Genomic DNA, 14,123 nt, shown 5'->3' on the forward strand with positions numbered 1-14,123 from the left:
GTCCCCGAGAGGCCCTCCCTTGGCGCCGCCGAGCCTCCCCGACGCTCCCTAGGCCCCCGACGCCGGCGGGCCGCTTGCAACCTTCGGGATCGATCACGCAGCAGAGGAAGAGAGCGGGGGGTGCCGCCACCCGCCCGCGGGCCGCAAGACAACGGAAAACGGAGCAGCTGCCACCGACCACGCCGCGGGCCACCGGCTTTCGCCCGCCTCGCAGCGATCGGCTTCCCACCCGGAAAAAAAGCCGGGGGGAAGGGCAAGCCACCGCACCAAAAAAAAAACTAAAAAAAAAAGCACGCCATGCGTCGCACGACCCGTGCTAGCCACGGGGGTCACGAGCCAGGGGTGGGGGCGAGAACGCGCCTCTCAACTCCTCCCGTAAAACCCCTCCAACCACCGGACATACGGTCTCTTTTCTCACTCGCCAACACAGCCAGCCCTTCTCTCTCGCCTTTCGCTTTCGCTTCGGTGGCGGCCCGTGACCCTTCGTCAGCGCGCGCTTCTCGGTGCCGCGGCTTAGGGCCGCGAGAGAAAAAGAACGGAGGCCGGGCGGGCACCCCCACACTGCCCCGCACACCGGCACGCTTTAATAAAAAAGAACGGAGCCGCTCGCAAAACCCAGCCCCCGCCGGCAACGGCAACCACGGCAGCCGGGGCAGGCCAGACACCACGGGCCGCCCCGGCACGGTGCCTCGATCGCGCCCGGCCGATACCGAGAAAGGGCGAGGCGCCGCCGCCCCGCCCACGACACACTCTCGGGGGCTCACTCGCTCGCTCGCTCTCTGTTGGGTTGCGGGGTCCGTCCTGGGGGGGGGGACACGGCCGGCCACCGCGGCCGACCGCCGCCCCGGAAAAATTCTGCCCGCTACACGCGGGTCCCCGGCTTAGGGCCGAGGAAGGGGGACGACTTCAACAACACACGGCAGGGCCGGACACTCCCGTCACCGAGCCCCCCTTCGCAGGCAAGCAAGCGAAGCCGAGAGGCGAGGCCACACGCCCCACTGCATGTCCCCCGCTGCCCTTTCGATACGGACACAACTCTGGCAACACAGGTCGGGAGCGGGAAACGAGGCGCAGCCAACCTCGGCCAAGCGAGCCACGCCCGGGGGGCTCTCGGGGAGGGGGGCCAGGGAAAGCCCGGGCAGGCTCAACACAACCCCGGGCCGGCCCCACAGAAATCCAGCCCCGGCTGCCGGCCACCAGCGTGCACCGGGACCGACAGCCGAAGAAATGCCGCACCCGGCGAGCGGGCGGGGCCCCGGCTTAAGGCCGGGCAGAAAAGGGGCGAGGCGCCGCCGCCTCGCCCGCCACCATCCCCGGGGGAGCGAGCAGGCGCCCGGCTCCCCGTTGTCACGAAACCGGCAGCAGCCGGGCCGGAGCGGGACACACTCGCGGCTTTCTCGCCCTCTCTCTGGGCCTTTTTCTCGCTTCTCCCCCGCCTGGAACAACGCAGCCTCGCCTGGGCCGGGGGAGCGCGGTGGCTCTCGGATCGCATCGCTCTCTCTGGGGGCTTTCTCGCTTCTCCCCCGGACTGAACACGCAGCCTCGGCCTGGGCCGGGGAGCGGCTCTCGGATCGCATCGGTCTCTCTGGGGGCTTTCTCGCTTCTCCCCCGACTGAGCACGCAGCCTCGCCTGGGCCGGGGAGCGGCTCTCGGATCGCATCGGTCTCTCTCTCTGGGCTAACCTGTCCCAGTCGAACTGGGTAAGACGGGAAGCCGGACGAAGCCACGCGACTCGCCCCGACATCGGCGGTGTTCTTCTGGCCCTGGCGACCGCACGCGCGTCCGCCCTTCTCCGCCACGGACACAGGCACAGCAACAGCCTGTGGGGATACGGCCCGTCACCTCGTTCCCATAATACGGACAGATGGGCCCGAAGCGGCGGAGGCCGGAAAGAGAACCGATGTACGTGACCGAGGGGGCGCAGTGGCGCACGCCGCCTTCTACGATGACATAGCCGGAGGCAGCGAGAAACAGCGACCCCTTGGAGTACTTCCAGGCCGGCGGCGGACAACAGGTCTACCAGCCATGAAACGGGCAACAGGTCTACCGACGGCTTGCTGCGGACAACAGGTCTACCCAGCCATGAAACGGGCAACAGGTCTACCAAGCTGCGGACACCAGGTCTACCCAGGGCATGCTGCGGACACCAGGTCTACCCACGGCTTGCTGCGGACAACAGGTCTACCCAGCTGCGGACAACAGGTCTACCCAGGGCATGAAACGGGCAACAGGTCTACCAAGCTGCGGACACCAGGTCTACCCAGGGCATGCTGCGGACACCAGGTCTACCCACGGCTTGCTGCGGACAACAGGTCTACCCAGCCATGAAACGGGCAACAGGTCTACCAAGCTGCGGACACCAGGTCTACCCAGGGCATGCTGCGGACACCAGGTCTACCCACGGCTTGCTGCGGACACCAGGTCTACCCAGCCATGAAACGGGCAACAGGTCTACCAAGCTGCGGACACCAGGTCTACCCAGGGCATGCTGCGGACACCAGGTCTACCCACGGCTTGCTGCGGACAACAGGTCTACCCAGCCATGAAACGGGCAACAGGTCTACCAAGCTGCGGACACCAGGTCTACCCAGGGCATGCTGCGGACACCAGGTCTACCCAGCCATGAAACGGGCAACAGGTCTACTCACGGCTTGCTGCGGACAACAGGTCTACCCAGCCATGAAACGGGCAACAGGTCTACCAAGCTGCGGACAACAGGTCTACCCAGGGCATGCTGCGGACACCAGGTCTACCCACTCAATGCTGCGGACAACAGGTCTACCCAGGCATGAATCGGGCAACAGGTCTACCAAGCTCCGGACACCAGGTCTACCCACGGCTTGCTGCGGACAACAGGTCTACCCAGCCATGAAACGGGCAACAGGTCTACCAAGCTGCGGACAACAGGTCTACCCAGGGCATGCTGCGGACACCAGGTCTACCCACTCAATGCTGCGGACAACAGGTCTACCCAGGCATGAATCGGGCAACAGGTCTACCAAGCTCCGGACACCAGGTCTACCCACGGCTTGCTGCGGACACCAGGTCTACCCAGCCATGAAACGGGCAACAGGTCTACCAAGCTGCGGACACCAGGTCTACCCAGGGCATGCTGCGGACACCAGGTCTACCCACGGCTTGCTGCGGACACCAGGTCTACCCAGCCATGAAACGGGCAACAGGTCTACCAAGCTGCGGACACCAGGTCTACCCAGGGCATGCTGCGGACACCAGGTCTACCCACGGCTTGCTGCGGACACCAGGTCTACCCAGCCATGAAACGGGCAACAGGTCTACCAAGCTGCGGACACCAGGTCTACCCAGGGCATGCTGCGGACACCAGGTCTACCCACGGCTTGCTGCGGACAACAGGTCTACCCAGCTGCGGACAACAGGTCTACCCAGGGCATGAAACGGGCAACAGGTCTACCAAGCTGCGGACACCAGGTCTACCCAGGGCATGCTGCGGACACCAGGTCTACCCACGGCTTGCTGCGGACAACAGGTCTACCCAGCCATGAAACGGGCAACAGGTCTACCAAGCTGCGGACACCAGGTCTACCCAGGGCATGCTGCGGACACCAGGTCTACCCACGGCTTGCTGCGGACACCAGGTCTACCCAGCCATGAAACGGGCAACAGGTCTACCAAGCTGCGGACACCAGGTCTACCCAGGGCATGCTGCGGACACCAGGTCTACCCACGGCTTGCTGCGGACAACAGGTCTACCCAGCCATGAAACGGGCAACAGGTCTACCAAGCTGCGGACACCAGGTCTACCCAGGGCATGCTGCGGACACCAGGTCTACCCAGCCATGAAACGGGCAACAGGTCTACTCACGGCTTGCTGCGGACAACAGGTCTACCCAGCCATGAAACGGGCAACAGGTCTACCAAGCTGCGGACAACAGGTCTACCCAGGGCATGCTGCGGACACCAGGTCTACCCACTCAATGCTGCGGACAACAGGTCTACCCAGGCATGAATCGGGCAACAGGTCTACCAAGCTCCGGACACCAGGTCTACCCACGGCTTGCTGCGGACACCAGGTCTACCCAGCCATGAAACGGGCAACAGGTCTACCAAGCTGCGGACACCAGGTCTACCCAGGGCATGCTGCGGACACCAGGTCTACCCACTCAATGCTGCGGACAACAGGTCTACCCAGGCATGAATCGGGCAACAGGTCTACCAAGCTGCGGACACCAGGTCTACCCACGGCTTGCTGCGGACACCAGGTCTACCCAGCCATGAAACGGGCAACAGGTCTACCAAGCTGCGGACACCAGGTCTACCCAGGGCATGCTGCGGACACCAGGTCTACCCACGGCTTGCTGCGGACACCAGGTCTACCCAGCCATGAAACGGGCAACAGGTCTACCAAGCTGCGGACACCAGGTCTACCCAGGGCATGCTGCGGACACCAGGTCTACCCACGGCTTGCTGCGGACACCAGGTCTACCCAGCCATGAAACGGGCAACAGGTCTACCAAGCTGCGGACACCAGGTCTACCCAGGGCATGCTGCGGACACCAGGTCTACCCAGCCATGAAACGGGCAACAGGTCTACTCACGGCTTGCTGCGGACAACAGGTCTACCCAGCCATGAAACGGGCAACAGGTCTACCAAGCTGCGGACAACAGGTCTACCCAGGGCATGCTGCGGACACCAGGTCTACCCACTCAATGCTGCGGACAACAGGTCTACCCAGGCATGAATCGGGCAACAGGTCTACCAAGCTCCGGACACCAGGTCTACCCACGGCTTGCTGCGGACAACAGGTCTACCCAGCCATGAAACGGGCAACAGGTCTACCAAGCTGCGGACACCAGGTCTACCCAGGGCATGCTGCGGACACCAGGTCTACCCAGCCATGAAACGGGCAACAGGTCTACTCACGGCTTGCTGCGGACACCAGGTCTACCCAGCCATGAAACGGGCAACAGGTCTACCAAGCTGCGGACACCAGGTCTACCCAGGGCATGCTGCGGACACCAGGTCTACCCACTCAATGCTGCGGACAACAGGTCTACCCAGGCATGAATCGGGCAACAGGTCTACCAAGCTCCGGACACCAGGTCTACCCACGGCTTGCTGCAGACAACAGGTCTACCCAGCCATGAAACGGGCAACAGGTCTACCAAGCTGCGGACACCAGGTCTACCCAGGGCATGCTGCGGACACCAGGTCTACCCACGGCTTGCTGCGGACACCAGGTCTACCCAGCCATGAAACGGGCAACAGGTCTACCAAGCTGCGGACACCAGGTCTACCCAGGGCATGCTGCGGACAACAGGTCTACCCAGCCATGAAACGGGCAACAGGTCTACTCACGGCTTGCTGCGGACAACAGGTCTACCCAGCCATGAAACGGGCAACAGGTCTACCAAGCTGCGGACAACAGGTCTACCCAGGGCATGCTGCGGACACCAGGTCTACCCACTCAATGCTGCGGACAACAGGTCTACCCAGGCATGAATCGGGCAACAGGTCTACCAAGCTCCGGACACCATGTCTACCCACGGCTTGCTGCGGACAACAGGTCTACCCAGCCATGAAACGGGCAACAGGTCTACCAAGCTGCGGACACCAGGTCTACCCAGGGCATGCTGCGGACACCAGGTCTACCCAGCCATGAAACGGGCAACAGGTCTACTCACGGCTTGCTGCGGACAACAGGTCTACCCAGCCATGAAACGGGCAACAGGTCTACCAAGCTGCGGACACCAGGTCTACCCAGGGCATGCTGCGGACACCAGGTCTACCCACGGCTTGCTGCGGACAACAGGTCTACCCAGGCATGAAACGGGCAACAGGTCTACCAAGCTGCGGACACCAGGTCTACCCAGGGCATGCTGCGGACACCAGGTCTACCCACGGCTTGCTGCGGACAACAGGTCTACCAACTCAATGCTGCGGACAACAGGTCTACCCAGCCATGAAACGGGCAACAGGTCTACCAAGCTGCGGACACCAGGTCTACCCACGGCTTGCTGCGGACACCAGGTCTACCCAGCCATGAAACGGGCAACAGGTCTACCAAGCTGCGGACACCAGGTCTACCCAGGGCATGCTGCGGACACCAGGTCTACCCAGCCATGAAACGGGCAACAGGTCTACCAAGCTGCGGACACCAGGTCTACCCAGCCATGAAACGGGCAACAGGTCTACTCACTCAATGCTGCGGACACCAGGTCTACCCAGCCATGAAACGGGCAACAGGTCTACCAACTCAATGCTGCGGACAACAGGTCTACCCAGCCATGAAACGGGCAACAGGTCTACCAAGCTGCGGACACCAGGTCTACCCACGGCTTGCTGCGGACAACAGGTCTACCCAGGCATGAATCGGGCAACAGGTCTACCAAGCTGCGGACACCAGGTCTACCCACGGCTTGCTGCGGACACCAGGTCTACCCAGCCATGAAACGGGCAACAGGTCTACCAAGCTGCGGACACCAGGTCTACCCAGGGCATGCTGCGGACACCAGGCCTACCCAGCCATGAAACGGGCAACAGGTCTACCAAGCTGCGGACAACAGGTCTACCCAGGGCATGCTGCGGACAACAGGTCTACCCAGCCATGAAACGGGCAACAGGTCTACTCACGGCTTGCTGCGGACACCAGGTCTACCCAGCCATGAAACGGGCAACAGGTCTACCAAGCTGCGGACACCAGGTCTACCCAGGGCATGCTGCGGACACCAGGTCTACCCACGGCTTGCTGCGGACACCAGGTCTACCCAGCCATGAAACGGGCAACAGGTCTACCAGGCTGCGGACACCAGGTCTACCCAGGGCATGCTGCGGACACCAGGTCTACCCACGGCTTGCTGCGGACAACAGGTCTACCCAGCCATGAAACGGGCAACAGGTCTACCAAGCTGCGGACACCAGGTCTACCCAGGGCATGCTGCGGACACCAGGTCTACCCAGCCATGAAACGGGCAACAGGTCTACTCACGGCTTGCTGCGGACAACAGGTCTACCCAGCCATGAAACGGGCAACAGGTCTACCAAGCTGCGGACAACAGGTCTACCCAGGGCATGCTGCGGACACCAGGTCTACCCACGGCTTGCTGCGGACAACAGGTCTACCCAGGCATGAATCGGGCAACAGGTCTACCAAGCTCCGGACACCAGGTCTACCCACGGCTTGCTGCGGACAACAGGTCTACCCAGCCATGAAACGGGCAACAGGTCTACCCACTCAATGCTGCGGACAACAGGTCTACCCAGCCATGAAACGGGCAACAGGTCTACCAAGCTGCGGACACCAGGTCTACCCACTCAATGCTGCGGACACCAGGTCTACCCAGCCATGAAACGGGCAACAGGTCTACTCACGGCTTGCAGCGGACAACAGGTCTACCCAGCCATGAAACGGGCAACAGGTCTACCAAGCTGCGGACACCAGGTCTACCCAGGGCATGCTGCGGACACCAGGTCTACCCAGCCATGAAACGGGCAACAGGTCTACTCACGGCTTGCTGCGGACACCAGGTCTACCCAGCCATGAAACAGGCAACAGGTCTACCAAGCTGCGGACACCAGGTCTACCCAGCCATGAAACGGGCAACAGGTCTACCAAGCTGCGGACACCAGGTCTACCCAGGGCATGCTGCGGACACCAGGTCTACCAACTCAATGCTGCGGACAACAGGTCTACCCAGCCATGAAACGGGCAACAGGTCTACCAAGCTGCGGACACCAGGTCTACCCAGGGCATGCTGCGGACACCAGGTCTACCAACTCAATGCTGCGGACACCAGGTCTACCCAGCCATGAAACGGGCAACAGGTCTACCAACTCAATGCTGCGGGCAACAGGTCTACCCAGGCATGAATCGGGCAACAGGTCTACCAAGCTGCGGACACCAGGTCTACCCACGGCTTGCTGCGGACAACAGGTCTACCCAGGCATGAATCGGGCAACAGGTCTACCAAGCTGCGGACACCAGGTCTACCCACGGCTTGCTGCGGACACCAGGTCTACCCAGCCATGAAACGGGCAACAGGTCTACCAAGCTGCGGACACCAGGTCTACCCAGGGCATGCTGCGGACACCAGGTCTACCCAGCCATGAAACGGGCAACAGGTCTACTCACGGCTTGCTGCGGACACCAGGTCTACCCAGCCATGAAACGGGCAACAGGTCTACCAAGCTGCGGACACCAGGTCTACCCAGGGCATGCTGCGGACACCAGGTCTACCCAGCCATGAAACGGGCAACAGGTCTACTCACGGCTTGCTGCGGACACCAGGTCTACCCAGCCATGAAACGGGCAACAGGTCTACCAAGCTGCGGACACCAGGTCTACCCAGGGCATGCTGCGGACACCAGGTCTACCCACGGCTTGCTGCGGACAACAGGTCTACCCAGCCATGAAACGGGCAAGAGGTCTACCAAGCTGCGGACACCAGGTCTACCCAGGGCATGCTGCGGACACCAGGTCTACCCAGCCATGAAACGGGCAACAGGTCTACTCACGGCTTGCTGCGGACAACAGGTCTACCCAGCCATGAAACGGGCAACAGGTCTACCAAGCTGCGGACAACAGGTCTACCCAGGGCATGCTGCGGACACCAGGTCTACCCAGCCATGAAACGGGCAACAGGTCTACTCACGGCTTGCTGCGGACACCAGGTCTACCCAGCCATGAATCGGGCAACAGGTCTACCAAGCTGCGGACAACAGGTCTACCCAGGGCATGCTGCGGACACCAGGTCTACCAACTCAATGCTGCGGACACCAGGTCTACCCAGCCATGAAACGGGCAACAGGTCTACCAAGCTGCGGACACCAGGTCTACCCAGGGTATGTAGCGGACACCAGGTCTACCAACTCAATGCTGCGGACACCAGGTCTACCCAGCCATGAAACGGGCAACAGGTCTACCAAGCTGCGGACACCAGGTCTACCCAGCCATGAAACGGGCAACAGGTCTACCCACTCAATGCTGCGGACAACAGGTCTACCCAGCCATGAAACGGGCAACAGGTCTACCAAGCTGCGGACACCAGGTCTACCCAGGGCATGCTGCGGACAACAGGTCTACCCAGCCATGAAACGGGCAACAGGTCTACTCACGGCTTGCTGCGGACAACAGGTCTACCCAGCCATGAAACGGGCAACAGGTCTACCAAGCTGCGGACACCAGGTCTACCCAGGGCATGCTGCGGACACCAGGTCTACCCAGCCATGAAACGGGCAACAGGTCTACTCACGGCTTGCTGCGGACACCAGGTCTACCCAGCCATGAAACGGGCAACAGGTCTACCAAGCTGCGGACACCAGGTCTACCCACGGCTTGCTGCGGACACCAGGTCTACCCAGCCATGAAACGGGCAACAGGTCTACCAAGCTGCGGACACCAGGTCTACCCAGGGCATGCTGCGGACACCAGGTCTACCCAGCCATGAAACGGGCAACAGGTCTACTCACGGCTTGCTGCGGACACCAGGTCTACCCAGCCATGAAACGGGCAACAGGTCTACCAAGCTGCGGACACCAGGTCTACCCAGGGCATGCTGCGGACACCAGGTCTACCCACTCAATGCTGCGGACAACAGGTCTACCCAGCCATGAAACGGGCAACAGGTCTACCAAGCTGCGGACACCAGGTCTACCCAGGGCATGCTGCGGACACCAGGTCTACCAACTCAATGCTGCGGACAACAGGTCTACCCAGCCATGAAACGGGCAACAGGTCTACCAAGCTGCGGACACCAGGTCTACCCACGGCTTGCTGCGGACACCAGGTCTACCCAGCCATGAAACGGGCAACAGGTCTACCAAGCTGCGGACACCAGGTCTACCCAGGTCATGCTGCGGACACCAGGTCTACCCACGGCTTGCTGCGGACAACAGGTCTACCCACTCCAAGCTGCGGACACCAGGTCTAACTACTCCATTACGCGGACAACAGGTCTACCCACTCCATGCGGCGGACAACATGTCTACCCGCTCCATGCTGCGGACACCAGGTCTGCCCACGCCGTGATGCGGACCACAGGTCTACCTTCGCCATGCTGCACGCAGCCCGGGTCGCACCGGAGCTAGGTAGACCCGGTCGCCGCGGCCGTCGCAGCGCCCTCGCCCTCGACGGCGGACCCACGCCGCCGGTCCCGGAGGCGGGTAGACCTGGTCGCCGCGGCCACGGCGGCCGCCCATCCCGGAGCCCAGTAGACCTGGCCGCCGCGGGACCGGCCAAGTTTCCCGGAGTCGTGTAGACCTGGTCGTCGCGGCCACGGCCGCCGCCGCTGCGCCTTCGCCGGCGACGGCGGTCCCACGCCACCGGCCCCGGAGCCGCGTCGACCTGGCCGCCGCGGGACGGGCCACGTTTCGCGGATCCGGGTAGACGAGGCATCCTTGTACCATCTCGGAGCCGGGGAAACCCCACAGCCTCTTAACGCTCCGGAGCCCAAGTGCTCCAGCAGCCTTGCCCCGCCCGGCAGAATCGATTTCAAGACCAAGACATATTTTCGACAACATTTTATTTCATCATTTCATTTCATTTCTTTTCATTTCATTTTATTATTTTATTTTATTTCGTTTTGTTTTGTTTTGTTTTGTTTTGTTTTGATTTGATTTGATTTGTTTCATTTCCTCTTTGCCTTTTTTGAATGATTGCCTCTTCTATTTACTCGGAAAGAAAATCTTTTCCGGAAAACAAAACTCTTGCCAAATCTTATTTGTGATCCCTTTGGGCCCACAGCCGAGCTGACGGAGGGCCTGTGCCCGGTTCTCGCCCTGCTGACACACTGACCCCCCCAAACGGCGTCCTCCCTACCCCACGCCTCCTCCCCCGTCCCCCAGAGACCCTACCTACAGAGCCCCCCCCCACCACAAAACAGAACCTCACGGGCCGCAGCACAGCCAGGGGAAGCACGTACGTGCAGCGAAACTCGGCCCAAAGCCGCCGCGCCCTGGCACAACTCGCCCTGCCCCTTCCCGCCCCACGGAGGCGGCTGCATCGAGGCGACCGGCGCCGCCGTCGGCAAGCGGGTGGCCGCTTTCGGGCCGGTTCTTCCGCGGAAGGTCTGCAGAGCTCTTGGGGCCTCGGCGCGGGTTTGGGGGGCCGTGAGGGCTCGCTGTCGAGGCGCCCGGGGCCGGCACGAAGCCGCCTGCCCTCTCCCTGTCCCTGCCCCGTCTTCCGCAGCCACCCATTAACGCTGGGGGCGAGCCCGCCCTCCGCCATCAACCTCCCATGCAGCGCTTTCAGACTTTCCCCGCCCCTGCCCATTGTCGGCTGGGGGCGCCCTGCCCCCCGCCGTCAGCCTCCCTGGCAGCGCTTTCAGACTCTCTCGGGCCCCTGCCCATTGTCGGCTGGGGGCGCCCCGCCCCCCGCCCTCAGCCTCCCTGGCAGCGCTTTCAGACTGCCTCGGGCCCTGCCCATTGTCGGTTGGGGGCGCCCCGCCCCCCGCCCTCAGCCTCCCTGGCAGCGCTTTCAGACTGCCTCGGGCCCTGCCCATTGTCGGTTGGGGGCGACCCCGCCCTCCGCCATCAGCCTCCCTGGCAGCGCTTTCAGACTGCCTCGGGCCCTGCCCATTGTCGGTTGGGGGCGACCCCGCCCTCCGCCATCAGCCTCCCTGGCAGCACTTTCAGCCTCTTCCTGCCCCCGCCCACGGTCCCACCGGGCAGTTTACACGGCGGCGGCGGGAGGCTGATGCCGAGGTCGGCAGGCGGAGAGCCTGGTGCACAAGCAGGGATGGCGGCGGGATGATTGGCGCCGTCTGTCCCTGGTCAAAGAAGCTCTCTGTTCAGCTTTCTCGGAGCCTTTTGCTTTGGTGGCGTTCCTTCCTCCTCCGCCCCGGCGCCGCTCAAGCCTGCGGCAGGGCGGCAGCGCGGCGGGTGGGCGGCCGGGGGGAGGGGGGAGGGGGGGGGGAGGGAGGGAGCGCGCGAGCGAGCGAGCGAGCGAGCGCGCTGCAGAAATGAAGCCCGGAGCAGGGCCGCGGTCCATTCGAGCACGGGGAGGGGGCGCGACAACGCTGCCTGCTCCTGTCGGGGAGCGCTTGGGGAAGTGGGGTGCCGGCACCATGACGGCGGAGCGGACAGGGGCCGCGGCTGGGGAAGAGGCCGGCGGAGCTCGCCAGTGGATGCTGGCGCACGGAGCCGGCAGGGACACCTGGGCACGGCTGGGACCGAAAGTCGCCCGCCTTCACGCCCCGCCTTTCGCCGGGGGGAAGAAGACGCGAGAGCAGGGCTGCCTGCTGGGCTGCCAGTGCCCGCGGTCATGCCGGACGTGCAGGCCGACCGCCGAAGGCGTGCTCGCCGCTGCAGAGACGACAAGGGGGCCGCGCGTCCGATGGAAGAGACGGGGCGCCATCGCGCGGCGGCCGGGCTGCAAGGCCGGCCGACGGTAACAGGACTACCACGCCGCGGGTGGCCAGAGACAAAGACCGGCCGAGGGCAACAGGTCTACCCAGCATTATGCCGGCCGGTACCAGGGCCGGCCGAGGGCAACAGGTCTACCCAGCATTAGGCCAGCCGGAAAGACGGCCGGCAGAGGGCAACAGGTCTACCCAGCATTCGGCCGTCAGGTACAAAGGCCGGCCGAGGGCAACAGGTCTACCCAGCATTCGGCCGTCAGGTACAAAGGCCGGCCGAGGGCAACAGGTCTACCCAGCATTAGGCCGCCACGTCCAAAGGCCGGCCGAGGGCAACAGGTCTACCCAGCATTAGGCCGCCACGTCCAAAGGCCGGCCGAGGGCAACAGGTCTACCCAGCATTCGGCCACCACGTACAAAGGCCGGCCGAGGGCAACAGGTCTACCCAGCATTCGGCTGGCCGGTAACACGGCGGGCCGAGGGCAACAGGTCTACCCAGCATTAGGCCGGCCGGTAACACTGCCGGCCGAGGGCAACAGGTCTACCCAGCATTCGGCCGCCACGTCCAAAGGCCGGCCGAGGGCAACAGGTCTACCCAGCATTAGGCCGCCACGTCCAAAGGCCGGCCGAGGGCAACAGGTCTACCCAGCATTCGGCCACCACGTCCAAAGGCCGGCCGAGGGCAACAGGTCTACCCAGCATTAGGCCGGCCGGTAACACGGCCGGCCGAGGGCAACAGGTCTACCCAGCATTAGGCCGCCACGTCCAAAGGCCGGCCGAGGGCAACAGGTCTACCCAGCATTAGGCCGCCACGTCCAAAGGCCGGCCGAGGGCAACAGGTCTACCCAGCATTCGGCCGCCACGTCCAAAGGCCGGCCGAGGGCAACAGGTCTACCCAGCATTAGGCCGCCACGTCCAAAGGCCGGCCGAGGGCAACAGGTCTACCCAGCATTCGGCCGCCACGTCCAAAGGCCGGCCGAGGGCAACAGGTCTACCCAGCATTAGGCCGCCACGTCCAAAGGCCGGCCGAGGGCAACAGGTCTACCCAGCATTAGGCCGGCCGGCAGAGGGCAACAGGTCTACCCAGCATTCGGCCGTCAGGTACAAAGGCCGGCCGAGGGCAACAGGTCTACCCAGCATTCGGCCGCCACGTCCAAAGGCCGGCCGAGGGCAACAGGTCTACCCAGCATTAGGCCGGCCGGTAACACGGCCGGCAGAGGGCAACAGGTCTACTCAGCATTAGGCCGGCCGGTAAAACGGCAGGCCGAGGGCAACAGGTCTACCCAGCATTCGGCCGTCAGGTACAAAGGCCGGCCGAGGGCAACAGGTCTAACCAGCATTAGGCCGCCACGTCCAAAGGCCGGCCGAGGGCAACAGGTCTACCCAGCATTCGGCCGCCACGTACAAAGGCCGGCCGAGGGCAACAGGTCTACCCAGCATTCGGCCGCCACGTCCAAAGGCCGGCCGAGGGCAACAGGTCTACCCAGCATTAGGCCGGCCGGCAGAGGGCAACAGGTCTACCCAGCATTCGGCCGTCAGGTACAAAGGCCGGCCGAGGGCAACAGGTCTACCCAGCATTAGGCCGCCACGTCCAAAGGCCGGCCGAGGGCAACAGGTCTACCCAGCATTAGGCCGGCCGGTAACACGGCCGGCAGAGGGCAACAGGTCTACTCAGCATTAGGCCGGCCGGTAAAACGGCAGGCCGAGGGCAACAGGTCTACCCAGCATTCGGCCGTCAGGTACAAAGGCCGGCCGAGGGCAACAGGTCTACCCAGCACCTGCCAGGACGGCAG

The sequence above is a fragment of the Sturnus vulgaris genome, unplaced genomic scaffold (genome assembly GCF_052056855.1).
Source record: "Sturnus vulgaris isolate bStuVul1 unplaced genomic scaffold, bStuVul1.hap1 Scaffold_183, whole genome shotgun sequence".
Classification (NCBI taxonomy): Eukaryota; Metazoa; Chordata; class Aves; order Passeriformes; family Sturnidae; genus Sturnus; species Sturnus vulgaris.